This window comes from Thamnophis elegans, chromosome 7 (genome assembly GCF_009769535.1).
Source record: "Thamnophis elegans isolate rThaEle1 chromosome 7, rThaEle1.pri, whole genome shotgun sequence".
Taxonomy (NCBI): Eukaryota; Metazoa; Chordata; class Lepidosauria; order Squamata; family Colubridae; genus Thamnophis; species Thamnophis elegans.
The window spans coordinates 78704007-78716606 of record NC_045547.1 but is presented as its reverse complement, the minus strand read 5'-3'; the positions used below and the strand labels follow the sequence as shown (position 1 = coordinate 78716606).

The following is a 12600-nucleotide window of genomic DNA, read 5'->3' as shown; positions in this document are numbered from 1 at the left end:
TCTCATTGTACCTATGTTGGGCAATGACAAATCATTTAAAAAAATAGAATAAGCGCCTCTTCCCCAAAGACGACATCACCCTAGGAAAGAAAACCTGCTCTAGCGAGCCAAAGCGCTGACTGAGGGCTTTTATACCCTATCAATCCTCCCACCCCCCTGAGAACAACGCGCACCCCTATTGGGAAGTCTGCCTGAGTGACGGCGGAGAGGTTCAATCAAGCCCCCCCTTTATGACGTAGCTCTCGCGCTTTGGTGTTTCCGTTACGCCCTCTCGCCTTTTCCCGCACTTTTGGCGGCGGCGGCGGCGGTAAGTTGGCGTTCTCTTTTCTGAGGCGAAAGGGGCGAATTCAACCCGCTTGGATCGCGGCGGGGCCTTTCGAGTCGCGTTGCCATCGGCTTGGCTTCCCCAGGTGGCCGTCGCCACCTCCTAAGTTAGAAGGTGTGGGGGAAACTATGGCAACTTCGACCACCTGTGGACTTCAACTCCCAGAATTCCTTGCGCCGGTAATGGCTCGGCAGGGCTGGCTCAGGGATTCTGGGAGTTGAAGTCCACAAGCCTTTAAAGTTGCCGTAGCGCCTTTCTGCTTTCATCCCCCAAATCTCTCGGGGTGTTGAAGCGGGGGGCGGGGGGGGGGGAGGCAGGCTTCGCTTTGGGGGCTGCTGCCCTAACACTTCGACCTTTTCTAGAAAGATCTACGGGCTTTGGGGCTGTTATTTTGGAGTCCTCCGGGATTGGGCGGCCTATGTAAATCGATTTAATAAATAAATAAATTTATTAAAATTTAATAAATAAATAAATAAAATTTAGCTTCTCCAGAAGCTAAATGGGGGGGGGGTGTCTATAGATCTGTTTGGATTACAGGTGGTCTTCGGTTTACAACAGTTCATTTAGTGCCCGTTCAAAGATACCAGGGCACTGAAAATAGAATAGGAATAGAAGAATAGAATAGAAAAGGAATAGAATACTAATGGAAGGAGATAGGGATAGGATAGAATAGAATAGAGTTGGAAGGGACCTGGAGGTACTCTACCCTACCCTACTCTACCCTACTCTACTCTACGCCATGCCATGCCATGTTTTTTTTATTTTTATAAATGTGTTTTTTATTTTTCATTTTCGTACAGTCACATATATACTGTGCATAACCGGGGCCATATAACATTAAACAATAAACACAGCCATTCCTCTTGTCAACAATACCCCCCAAAATAAAAACCCAATGTACCTCTTCGACCCTCCATACACCCTTTCTTTCGCCCCCCCCTCCAACTTTCCATCTTCCCTCCATCATTCCCCTCTACCCTACTTCCCCTCCCCCTCTACCACTCCCCTCTCCCGATACACTCCCTCCTTTCCTTCTCCCCCTCCCTCCAGTCCTCTCTCCCACCCTCTCTACCCCTCTTTCTTCTATCCCTCTACTCCTCCCTTCGGTGTATTTCTACAATCTATTAATATATTCAGCTTGTCCTATTTTTACAGTAGAATTAAAGAGCAACAGTATACAAGTGCAGTCACGTTACCTTAAAATCTAACACATACTATGTATCCCCCCTCCCCCCTAACACCCCACCTCCCTTCCCCCCTCCCTTCCCCCCATATTCTACTCTATGCCATGCCATGTTTTCTATTGCATTCTATTGTATTTTACTCTATGCCATGCCATATTTTCTACTGTATTCTATTGCAGTGTTTCTCAACCTTGGCAACTTGAAGATGTCCGGACTTCAACTCCCAGAATTCCCCAGACAGCTTTAACCCAGCTTTTGTTGTCTGGGGAATTCTGGGAGTTGAAGTCCAGATATCTTCAAGTTGCCAAGGTTGAGAAACACTGTTCTATTGTATTCTACTCTGCCATGCCATATTTTCTATTGTATTGTGTTGTATTGTATTCTACTCTACGCCATGCCATATTTTCTATTGCATTCTATTGTATTCTACTCTACGCCATGCCATATTTTCTATTGTATTGTGTTGTATTGTATTCTACTCTACGCCATGCCATATTTTCTATTGCATTCTATTGTATTCTACTCTACGCCATGCCATATTTTCTATTGTATTGTGTTGTATTGTATTCTACTCTACGCCATGCCATATTTTCTATTGCATTCTATTGTATTCTACTCTACGCCATGTCATATTTTCTATTGCATTCTATTGTATTCTACTCTATTCTACTCAATAGGTTAGTAGCTCTGCTGTCAATGTCTTCCTCAAGGGAATGGCCACTTTTCTGTGTTACAATGATTACCCACAATAATTGTGTAAACTTTTCCTCCATCACAGCATCTTCTTGTCCCCCCCCCCCCCCATTCGTTTACTTACTCTCTTGCTCCAAGCACAGGTTGTATGTTAGCTTTTGATTATGGTTGCAAAGCGGCTTGCAAACCCTTTACCTGATTACCTGATTGTTCCTTTGAGCAATAAGCACAGGCTCCCCTGGATCGCTCCCTGATCCTAGAGACTAATTGCTCTCTATATCTTTGAATTACATTGCCATCTGCTCCTCCAATTAGCAAAATGAAATCCTGGACATTTAAAACTAGATTGCGGTAATACGGTATCGCCAATTGTTCTTTCTTCACTGGCAAATGTGTGCCCGAGCCTCCTGCTCGCTATTACAATACAATACAATACAATAGCAGAGTTGGAAGGGACCTTGGAGGTCTTCTATTCCAACCCCCTGCCTAGGCAGGGAAACCCTACAACACTTCAGACAAACGGTTCTCCAACATCTTCTTAAAAACTTCCAGTGTTGGAGCATTCACAACTTCTGGAGGCAAGTAGTTCCACTGATTAATTTTTCTCACTGTTAGGAAATTCCTCCTCAGTTCTAAGTTGCTTCTCTCCTTGATTAGTTTCCACCCATTGCTTCTTGTTTTGCCCTCAGGTGCTTTGGAGAATAGCTTGAGTCCCTCTTCTTTGTGGCAACCCCTGAGATATTGGAACACTGGTACCATGTCTCCCCTAGTGCTTCTTTCTATTAAACTAGACCTACCCAGTTCCTGCAACCGTTCCTCATATGTTTTAGTCTCCAGTCCCCTAATCATCTTCGTTGCTCTTCTCTGCACTCTTTCTAGGGTCTCCACATCTTTTCTACATCGTGGGGACCAAAACTGGATGGCGTATTCCAAGTGTGGCCTTCCCAAGGCCTTATAAAGTAGTATTAACACTTCATGGGATCTTGATTCTATCCTTCTGTTTATGTAGCCTGAAAAAAGCGACTTGTGAGCATTTTTCATGCTTATGACCGCCGCAGCATCCCCACAGTCCACGTGATTTATAGTCTGCCTCACTGACTCACATTTATGAAGATTGCAGTGTGTCACGGGCAATGTTCCCTCTAATTTTTTTTCAGTGTGAGCGGAAAAGTACAGTGTGTGAGCGGCACAGTTTCATGCCTGAGCACCTAAGAGAGCCACAGTTTGAACTGCTGTCACGTCTGCTGGACATTTGCGCAACATTCCAAGCGTCAAGCGCCGATTGCGAGTGAGGTTTCAGCCTGAGGAATGCCAGGCATGAAAAGTGCCACTCAAACACTATACTTTTCCGCTCACACTGAAAAAAAAGGCTCTCTGCTCAGCTTTTAGATTGTTAGACTGGCTAGAGAGAGACATGGCACCAACAGCCGGGGTCCTGGCATTTTGCAGGCAACCTGTCCTCTCACATTCCTTTGGAATGCAACCCATCACATTTGAATTAGATTTTGCCAATTATCCTATTAAAAGATAACGCTATTATTCTAAAATATGACTAACTCAATATTAAAAACTGTAAATATTTGATGCTGATAAATAGCAGTAATTGTTATTTAGTATGAGTAAAATCAGTATTGATATATCAATATAATATCTATCAAAATTGACAATAAACACTAAAATAACAATACAAATATATAATGTGAAATATAAATGTAATAAATATAATATATAAATGCAACATAAATGTAATAAAATAATTTATCATGAAACTCTCCCCCTTTAAAGTAGTAAGATCAATTAAATAGTCTAGCAAGTTTGGACAATATGCTATATCTTATGTTACTTAAGAATATATATACCTCAGAATCAGATACAACATCCACATCATTTCCAACTGAGTCAATAAAATCATATGCCATGCCAAAACTATTTTAAATAAAGATATGAAATTAATCAAGTATTGCATTTATTTTTCAAAATGAATGTACATTTTTTTATTAAGTTTTGTACCCTATCTTTTCTAACTAACGTTAACTTTAAAAAGATGTTACATCAGACTACAATACAAGTAATTAAATGAAGACTAAAATAAGTGTTTTGGCATATTGAGCTTTTTATATTTCTTTCTAATATTTCTTCCTTAGTTGAGAACTTCCTCCTCAGCTTACTTACGCATTAACTGTTTGTTGCTTTTATGGTTTATTCATTCACTGCTCCATCTTCAGTTTTTTTCACAGGGGGAGGGCTTCCTTCCTTCCTTCCCTCCCTCCCTCCACTCCTTTGGCCACCAATTTTGATCCAATTCTCTCTCTCTCTCTCTCTCTCTCTCTCACACACACACACACACACACAGACGTTATTTGGGGGGGGGGGTTGAATTACTCCGCCTCACTGCGCAAAGTCAGCTCAGCATGTGTTCGGCCCCCACTTACGCCGAATCAAATCCGCGGCCGGCGGGACCAAGGCAGGGGTTGCATTTCAAAGCCGCCAGTCCTCTTGCTTCTTCTCCTTCACCAGCAAAGCTCCCGCTGGCTTCCCGGCCCATGGCTTTGGCGTTTCTCCCTCCACGCGGAGCCCCTGAGCTGGCTCCCGCGTTATCCCTCCCCCTTCCTCCTCTGCCGTGCTTTTGAGGCCGCGGGAGCTAGTAGGAAAGCGGCCGAGCCCTCCGCCGCTTTCCTACTAGCTCCCGCGGCCTCAAAAGCACGGCAGAGGAGGAAGGGGGACTGGGGAGGGATAACGCGGGAGCCAGCTCAGGGGCTCCGCGTGGAGGGAGAATCGCCAAAGCCATGGGCTGGGAAGCCAGCGGGAGCTTTGCTGGTGAAGGAGAAGAAGCAAGAGGACTGGCGGCTCATCAAAACAAGTCTGGGGAGGTCCTTTGCGGGCGGCCTGTTCTAGCCGCCTGCAAAGGACTTCCCCACGTTTGCTTTGGTAGAAATCTCTGCGCGGAAGTTAGAAACTTCTGCGCGGGGATTTCTTTCCATGTGCGCGGCCGCGCACGCGCGCACCTTAGAGGGAACAGTGGTCACGGGATCCCCTTTTGCGACCTGATCAGAAAAACCAATGGGGGGGGGGGGAAGCCAGATCCATTTAACAACTGCGTTGCTAATGTAACAACCGTGGTGTTTAGTTTGACATGTGGCAAGAAAGGTCGTAAAATGAGGCAAAACTCACTTAAGTGTCTCACTTAGCATTGTAAATTTTGGGCTCAATTGTGGTCGTAAGTGAAGGACTACCTGTATGTCCTGACAGATGCTAAATTTAGAAGATGTTCAAAGGAAGCGTCCCCGGGGTAGGTTTTAGCTTCTCCAGTCTGGGGTCTCTAGATCTGTTTGGATAATAGGTAGTCCTCAACTTACAACAGTTCATTTAGTGACAGGGCACTGGAAAAAAAGTGACCAGTGAGTGTTTTTCACGCTTATGACCGTCGCACCATCCCCATGGCCCATGTGATTTACATTTTGCCTCACTGACTGACATTTATGACGGTCCCAGTGTGTCATGGGATCCCCTTTTGCGAGCGAAGCCAGATTCGTTTAACAACCGTGGTACTAATTTAACAACCGCGGTGATTCATTTGACAAATGTGGCAGGGAAAGGTCGTAGAACGAGGCAAAATTCACTCAACAAGCGTCTCACCTATTAGCAATGTAAATTTTAGGCTCAATTGTGGTCATAAGCCAAGGACTACCTGTATGCCCTGATGGATGCTAAATTTAGAAGAAGTTTGAAAGAAGGATCTCGGGTAGGTTTTAGCTTCTCCAACTGGGGTGGGTGAGTGTCCCTAGATCTGTTTGGATCACAGGTAGACCTCGGTTTACAACGGTTCAATGAGTGACCGTTCAAAGATACAACAGCTCTGAAAAAAGTAATTTGTGGCCGTTTTTCACACTTAACGATCCCCACGGTCATGTCATCAAAATTCAGATGTTTGACAACTGACTCACATTTGTGACGGTTGCAGTGCCCCGGGGGAGGGGGGGTGTCACACGATCCCCTTTTGCGACCTTCTGACAAGCCAAGTCCATGGGGAAAACCAGATTGACTTAACAACCTTGTGTGACTAATTTAGCAACTGCAATGATTCACTTTGTGCCAAAGGGAAATCGTAAAATAGGGCAAAGCTCACTTGACAAATGTCTCACTTTTAGCAACCTGTTCTGATCCCCCCACCCTCCGTACAGTGAGTCACACCGACACAAGGTTACTATTAGCCAATTTATTCACAGTAATTACTCACAGACAAGACTTTGGCAGCAACCCAGACTCCCACAGATAAGAAATACAACATAAGAGCTTCTCCAGCTTTAGTAAAACGGTTGTGTCCTGCAAAAGGTCTCCACCCAAAGTCTCTTCTTATATACTCTCTTGGGAGGAGCCTAATCACAACCACCTGGGCCCGATTATCTTCTAAGTCTCCGTAATTGCTGCTGGCGCTTATCCGTCCCTCTCTGCCTGGCATCCGGGACCAACTCCCTTTGCTCCTCCCCACTGCTCCAGGGCCTGACGTCTTCACCACTGCTCCAGGGCCCGACATCGGGGACAAGCTCCCTTTGGCTTTCACTGCTGCTCCATGCCTCAAGCGCCTCCTGGTGGCCAACCAGCCTCTCTGGTCCCTGCTCGGAGTCTGAACCCTGTCCAGGGTCCTCCACATCTTCCAGAGCCGACCCATAGGGTCCCTCGCTATCGGAGTCTGTCGGCAGCTCCAACGGCTCCTGCTGGGCCACAACAGCAACCTAAATTCTGGGCTCCATTGTGATCCATCCCCAGTTAGCTGAACTTAATTTTCATTTGGAAAAAAAATGGGCTTCCGTCTTACCTATTGTGTTAATTTCTCTCCCACTATTCCTGTAGAAGGTTTAGCCATGGTTAACTTAGCTTTTGAATTTGTGCAGTGCTCTGAAGTATATACACAGCTTTAGATTATAAGTTTGCACAACACATCAATCTAAAATAAGACTTGATGATTACCTTTAAGACAGTGATAGTTTGGCTTCCTCTCACCATCCCGAATTTACAATGAGCAATCACTGAAGCGAGCGCTTTTATTTTTAATAAAATGTCAAGACGGTTGTCCTCCTTGTAGCGTCTCTTATAATTAAGAGTTAAGAAACTACATTTGATACGCATCAGATGTTTCTTTCATCTTTGTTCTCATAATCTATATCCCTACAAGAAAAGCTGAAGGAAAGTATTTTAGGTGTAAGGCAAGCAGCTGAATATGTATTAAGCAGGACATAGAGCACAGAGGACTAGAATCCTCAATTTATACAGGACAGGCAAATAATATAATAATGCTAATATCAGTAGTAAACAGCATAGAGGAAGTACTAAATTGCTGAATTGATCCTAAATGGGTTCAGTTATGGTAAATTGAGGATTGCCTGTATTTATAGAGTACTAGCCGATAACCTGGCGTTGCCCAGGTATTTATTTATAAGGGGAAAATGTCTGGGCCAAACATAATTTCTAATGTTGGATTTTCCCCCTTACCAGAGGGAGCCCCCTTATGGAGCACTGTGAAGCCATTACCATGACAACGCCACTGCGCTGTACAGTAGAAGCTATTTGAAGGCACAACAGGCTGTATCTTAACAGAACACTCACCCTGAAGGGTGTTAGAGGTGTCTTACCATGCCAGTTACCATGGCAACTCCACTGCATTTCACAGTAGAAGCCATTTTACGGCAGTACAGTAGAAGCCATTTTAAGGCCAACAGGCTGTATCTTAACAGAAATCCCCCCCCAGGGGTTTTAGGGGTATCTTACCCCTCATAATATTTTTTCCAAAGAGTAAATCATCTGTGTACCAAGTTTGGTTGAAATTGCTCCAGGCGTTCCAGAGTTATGCTGGAACACACACACACACACACACACACACACACACACACACGTTCTTAGTCCTCCCCCCTCTCAAATATTGAGCTGCAAGTGGACATTTAATGTTTCTGTAATGCAAGAATGTCAAACTTGATTTCATTGACGGCCGCATTAGGGTTGTGTTTAACTTGGGGTGGTGGTGGTTGCGTGACCAAGTGTGCATGGCCAGCTCGACGTCACTCATGTTGGGTGCATCGGTGGTAGCCCTAGCGGGCTGGCCAAAACTACTGACCAGTAGTTGCTAGCAGTTTGTTTTGCTAGCACTCTGCCAGCGAAAATGGCACTTGGGCCCCCCCGCACAGCCCCCGGGCTGTATTTTCGGCTGTGACAGCCTCTTGCAGCCCTCTGTCAGTGAAAAGGGGTACTACGTGCGGCCCTCTCGAGATCTCTTTATGCTGTCAGAGGCACTGAGGGCCAGTCTGCTGTTTCCAGGGCCAGATCTAAGCGCCCAGCGGGCAGGACGCGGCTTTGTTGTTTTTAATAAAACAGTTTAATAAAACTGTAATGCTTTGTTGTTTTTAATAAAACCGGTTGTAACCTGATTGAAAACATGTCACTCATTACATAGCCAATACATTCTCATGGGAAATCTGAACTACAGTTTCATTTTTCAGGTCTTCCTTCATCCTTGTAGCTGCCCCTGAGACGGAGCCACAGAAACAGAAGCTAAAATGTCAGCTTTGAAACACCCGGAGTATCCTGAAGCAAAACTGCTTCAACTGGAAAGCGTGATACCCTGCCGAGAAGCTCAGGCGTCTACCTTATTGTCAATATTTGGAGAGGTACCCTTTATATATATATATATTTCTGATAGGATCTTGTATTTTTTTTTTAGACTGAAGCTTTGAGTCATATTTTGTATTATAAAGGAAGGGTAATTTTAAAGTTGCTTTCAGCTTCTTACATCTGGTAGTGGAATGTATTGGAATGAAAAACATCAACTTAAACCTTCACTTTCCAGGAAGCTCTTGCATAATTAGGGTGATTATTATGATTTTTTTTTTTAAAGATTGTTAGGAGTATTTGGTGGACTGCAGCTATGCAGCTCTTGTTTAGCTGTTTACAGGAACTTTCTCTTGTGGTATCCTCACACCAGATTTCATTTTTCTCCTCCTATGGAAAGAATGAACAAGAAATGGATGTCCCTGGAATGATGATTTATTATTTAAAGCAATTACATAGGAGTGAGGTGCTAGGTGAAGTCTTGTTCTGTTTGCTCGCAGTAATGGACGGGAAGTGAGACTCAGCAGAGATAGTGTGATCCCAAACCTCCTTTTCAAAAGGCAACTGGACTTCCTTGTTTTTTTTTTTTAATCCTAACGTTTCATTTCACACCCAAGAAGCCCAGTTGACGGAGACAGTGCCTGTTGAAAAGCTGTTGAAGATGCTGTTCTGACCGAGGCTTCCTAAGAGCATGAAGCAAACTCCTTGTTCCGACAAAAAACCCCTTTTATTAATTGACTGTGAATTCTGCTCCTTCGCATCCAGCAAAGTCTTTCAAGGGAGGATTTACAGTCACAGACCTTCTCTGGCTTGGAGAACTGCCAGGCCGAGATTTGCAAAACCTGGCAAGGAGCCTCAGAGAGCCATGAACCAAACTAATTGTCTCCTGCAAACTCTTCTCCCCTTTTGCTCCTCTTTTATTTCTTCTGGTAGGGGCCATTCATCGTCCCCCTGTGGCCTTACTCCCAAGTCGACCCCTGTTCTTTAGCTGTTCCCTTCGTCTGGCAACTCTGTGCATGCGCACACTGGGAACAGGCTCCAGCTGTTCTTCTGCCTCACTGATTTCTGACTCCGAAGGCAACTGATAACTTTCAGATGGCTCTGGCCCCCCTCTCTGCCTCCGACACAGAGCTCTCATCTGAGCCTTCCCCAGACTCCAGGACTGGCCCAGGTTCCTCCCCAACCTCCTCACTGTCTGAATATGCTGCCAGATCTGTTGGCCACTGGCGGGCCACAACAGATAGCATCTTGAAGATGAGGCTTGGGAAGATGCACTTGCTTGTCAAATTTTAACTATTTGTGCTGCTAACTTTTAGGATTCCTTTTTCCTTCTTTTTCAAAGTCCTTTTTTGCCTTATTATTCAGTTTGGTTTTCACTTATTTCTTGTTTTCTCTCTCTGTCTCTATCTCTCTTTTTTCCCCTCTCTTTCTGTCAGTCTCTCATCAATCATTGTTCAGGTAATGTAGCAGAAAATAATGAGTCAAAATCCTAAAAATACATTTAAGCAAAGGGCAGGGTATGCTTAAAGTAAAAAAAAAAAACCCTCCTAAATATGTATGTACATATTATTTCCTAGCGTCAACACTTTACCTTTCCAGCCCTTTTCATATATGGACACACATCCAGTGGAAAAACCTATGTGCTGCAGACCCTTCTAAAAACCTTGGAGGTAAGAATGATCTACTTCATCGGTTTTTTCCTTTAAAAAAAAAAGATTTGAAACAAACATGTTATTTTTTTTGTTACTTTCTTTAAACAGCGATTCACATTTAATGTAGAGAAACATCTTAACCTTCATTGTGGGGAACTGTTCAGTGGGATTGTCCAGAAACATTTTAGCAGGAGGTGCCCGATGCATAAAATAATCCAGAAAAATCAAAGTTGTGTTTTATTTCTGTTTGGGTGCAGGTAAATAGGGCAAATGAGCAGCAAATTAACAATTTTCTGCAGCTGCCTTTAGCCTAGCGTCGTGACCCGACAAATGCGCGCCAACAAAACCGCCGCGACAAAACGGCGAAGTTGAAAGCGCGCCCACTAAAGCGCGCCAACAAAACCGTGCCCACAAAAGAGCGATTAGGGTTTTTAGATTAGGGTTAGGGTAAGGGTTAGGGTTAGGGTTGTTAACGTTGTTACCGTTATTTTCTCATTGTTTTCGATGGCGCACTTTTGGCGGCGCGCATTTGTCGACACACTTTAGTGGGCGCGATTTCGATTTCGCCGTTTTGTCGTGGAGGTTTTGTTGGCACGCTTTTGTCGGGCGCGCATTTGTCGGTGAACCGCCTAGCATCAGTAATTGTGAATTATGATCCACCTGTGGCTCAAAATATATGCTTCCTTGGCCTTAGAAAGAAAGGAAGTTGTATTTAGAATAAAGGTAAGCCAAATAAGTAGTGTTTATTGTTTGTTTTTTACCAGTAGACTCATCACGTTTCTGATTTTTGTTATGTCCTAATCTGAGTTCCCAGTCTGGGTCTTCTCGTATGCATTGATGCTATGTTATGTTTTTTCCCAGCACTCCCAGCTCTTATTTATAATGTGATTAACTTGTTATACATTTACCAGCAATCTTTTCATCTTGTCTTTTCCAACAGAACTGCATGCAATTGCATATTGCAATCAATTTAGAGCAGTGGTAGTCAACCTGGTCCCTACCGCCCACTAGTGGGCGTTCCAGCTTTCATGGTGGGCGGTAGGGGTTTGCTGTAACTCTGCTTTATAATTTTTATAAAGTAAAGTTACTTCCCTACTTTATAAATCACCATTACTGTGGAACCGGTGGGCGGTTAGAAAATTTTACTACTAACAGAGATACAAAAGTGGGCGGTAGGTATAAAAAAGGTTGACTACCCTCGATTTAGAGTATGTCATATTGGGTGGCTGGTTTTTAATGTATATATACATTAAACACACACACACACACAAACACGCATATAGGGTAGCATGGTTGCTCAGCAGTTAAGACGCTGAGGTTTGAGGCCCTGACACCACGCAACGGAGTGAACTCCTGTCCTCGCCCCAGCTCGCCTGCCAGCCTAGCAGTTTGAAAGCATGCAAATGCGAGTAGATAAACAGGTACCACTTCGGTGGGAAGGTAACAGCGCTCTGTGATGTCATGCTAATCACATGACCGTGGGAATGTCCACATAATAATGTTGACTCAATGTCCTTGAAACGGAGATGAGCAGCGGGCCCTAGAGTCAGCAACGACTCGCGGAGTAAAATCTGCAGGGACTCCTTTTATCTTTTTCACTTTTTATAAAGTAAAATATATTTTGCTATATATTGATCGCTATATATCAATCCCAATCAGTAAGTACTTAGCAATGAAATAAATCCATTTAAAAGCAGGGGAGAGAGCTGTGCTCAAAAGTAAGACTTGTTAATTTGAATGGGACTTACTGTATTTGGAGATAAGCTGAGAATTTTAGGTTCCAAAGTACACACCAAAAAATTGCGGACCAGAAGTTAGTTTTTTGTTTTTTTTTAAGCCTGTCACAGGCTTAAAATTGCATGGTCTTATAAATGATGAGGTAACAATTTGCGTTTCCCACCTGTCACTGTGGTTTAAAATTCAGATGTCATAAAATTCAGATGTCAGCTTAATTATACATGACACATTTTTCATGGTATTTCGGTCGAAATTTCTAGGGTTGGCTTATACGCTGATGGACATATTCATGATTATATGCAGTGCTCTCAGGATGGCATTACTGTGCAGCCCTCACTTCTGATCCTGGTTGTCTTAGTGATTTTTGCAAATCAGCTGTAAGGAGTGAGTTAAACAGGTGTTTGACATT

At 43.8% G+C, this 12600-nt stretch overlaps 1 pseudogene; it reads left to right on the top strand.

Moving 5' to 3' along the window:
* The first annotated feature begins 254 nt into the window (after window positions 1-254).
* Window positions 255-12600, top strand: part of LOC116511717 — a 30065-nt pseudogene continuing 17719 nt past the window's right edge.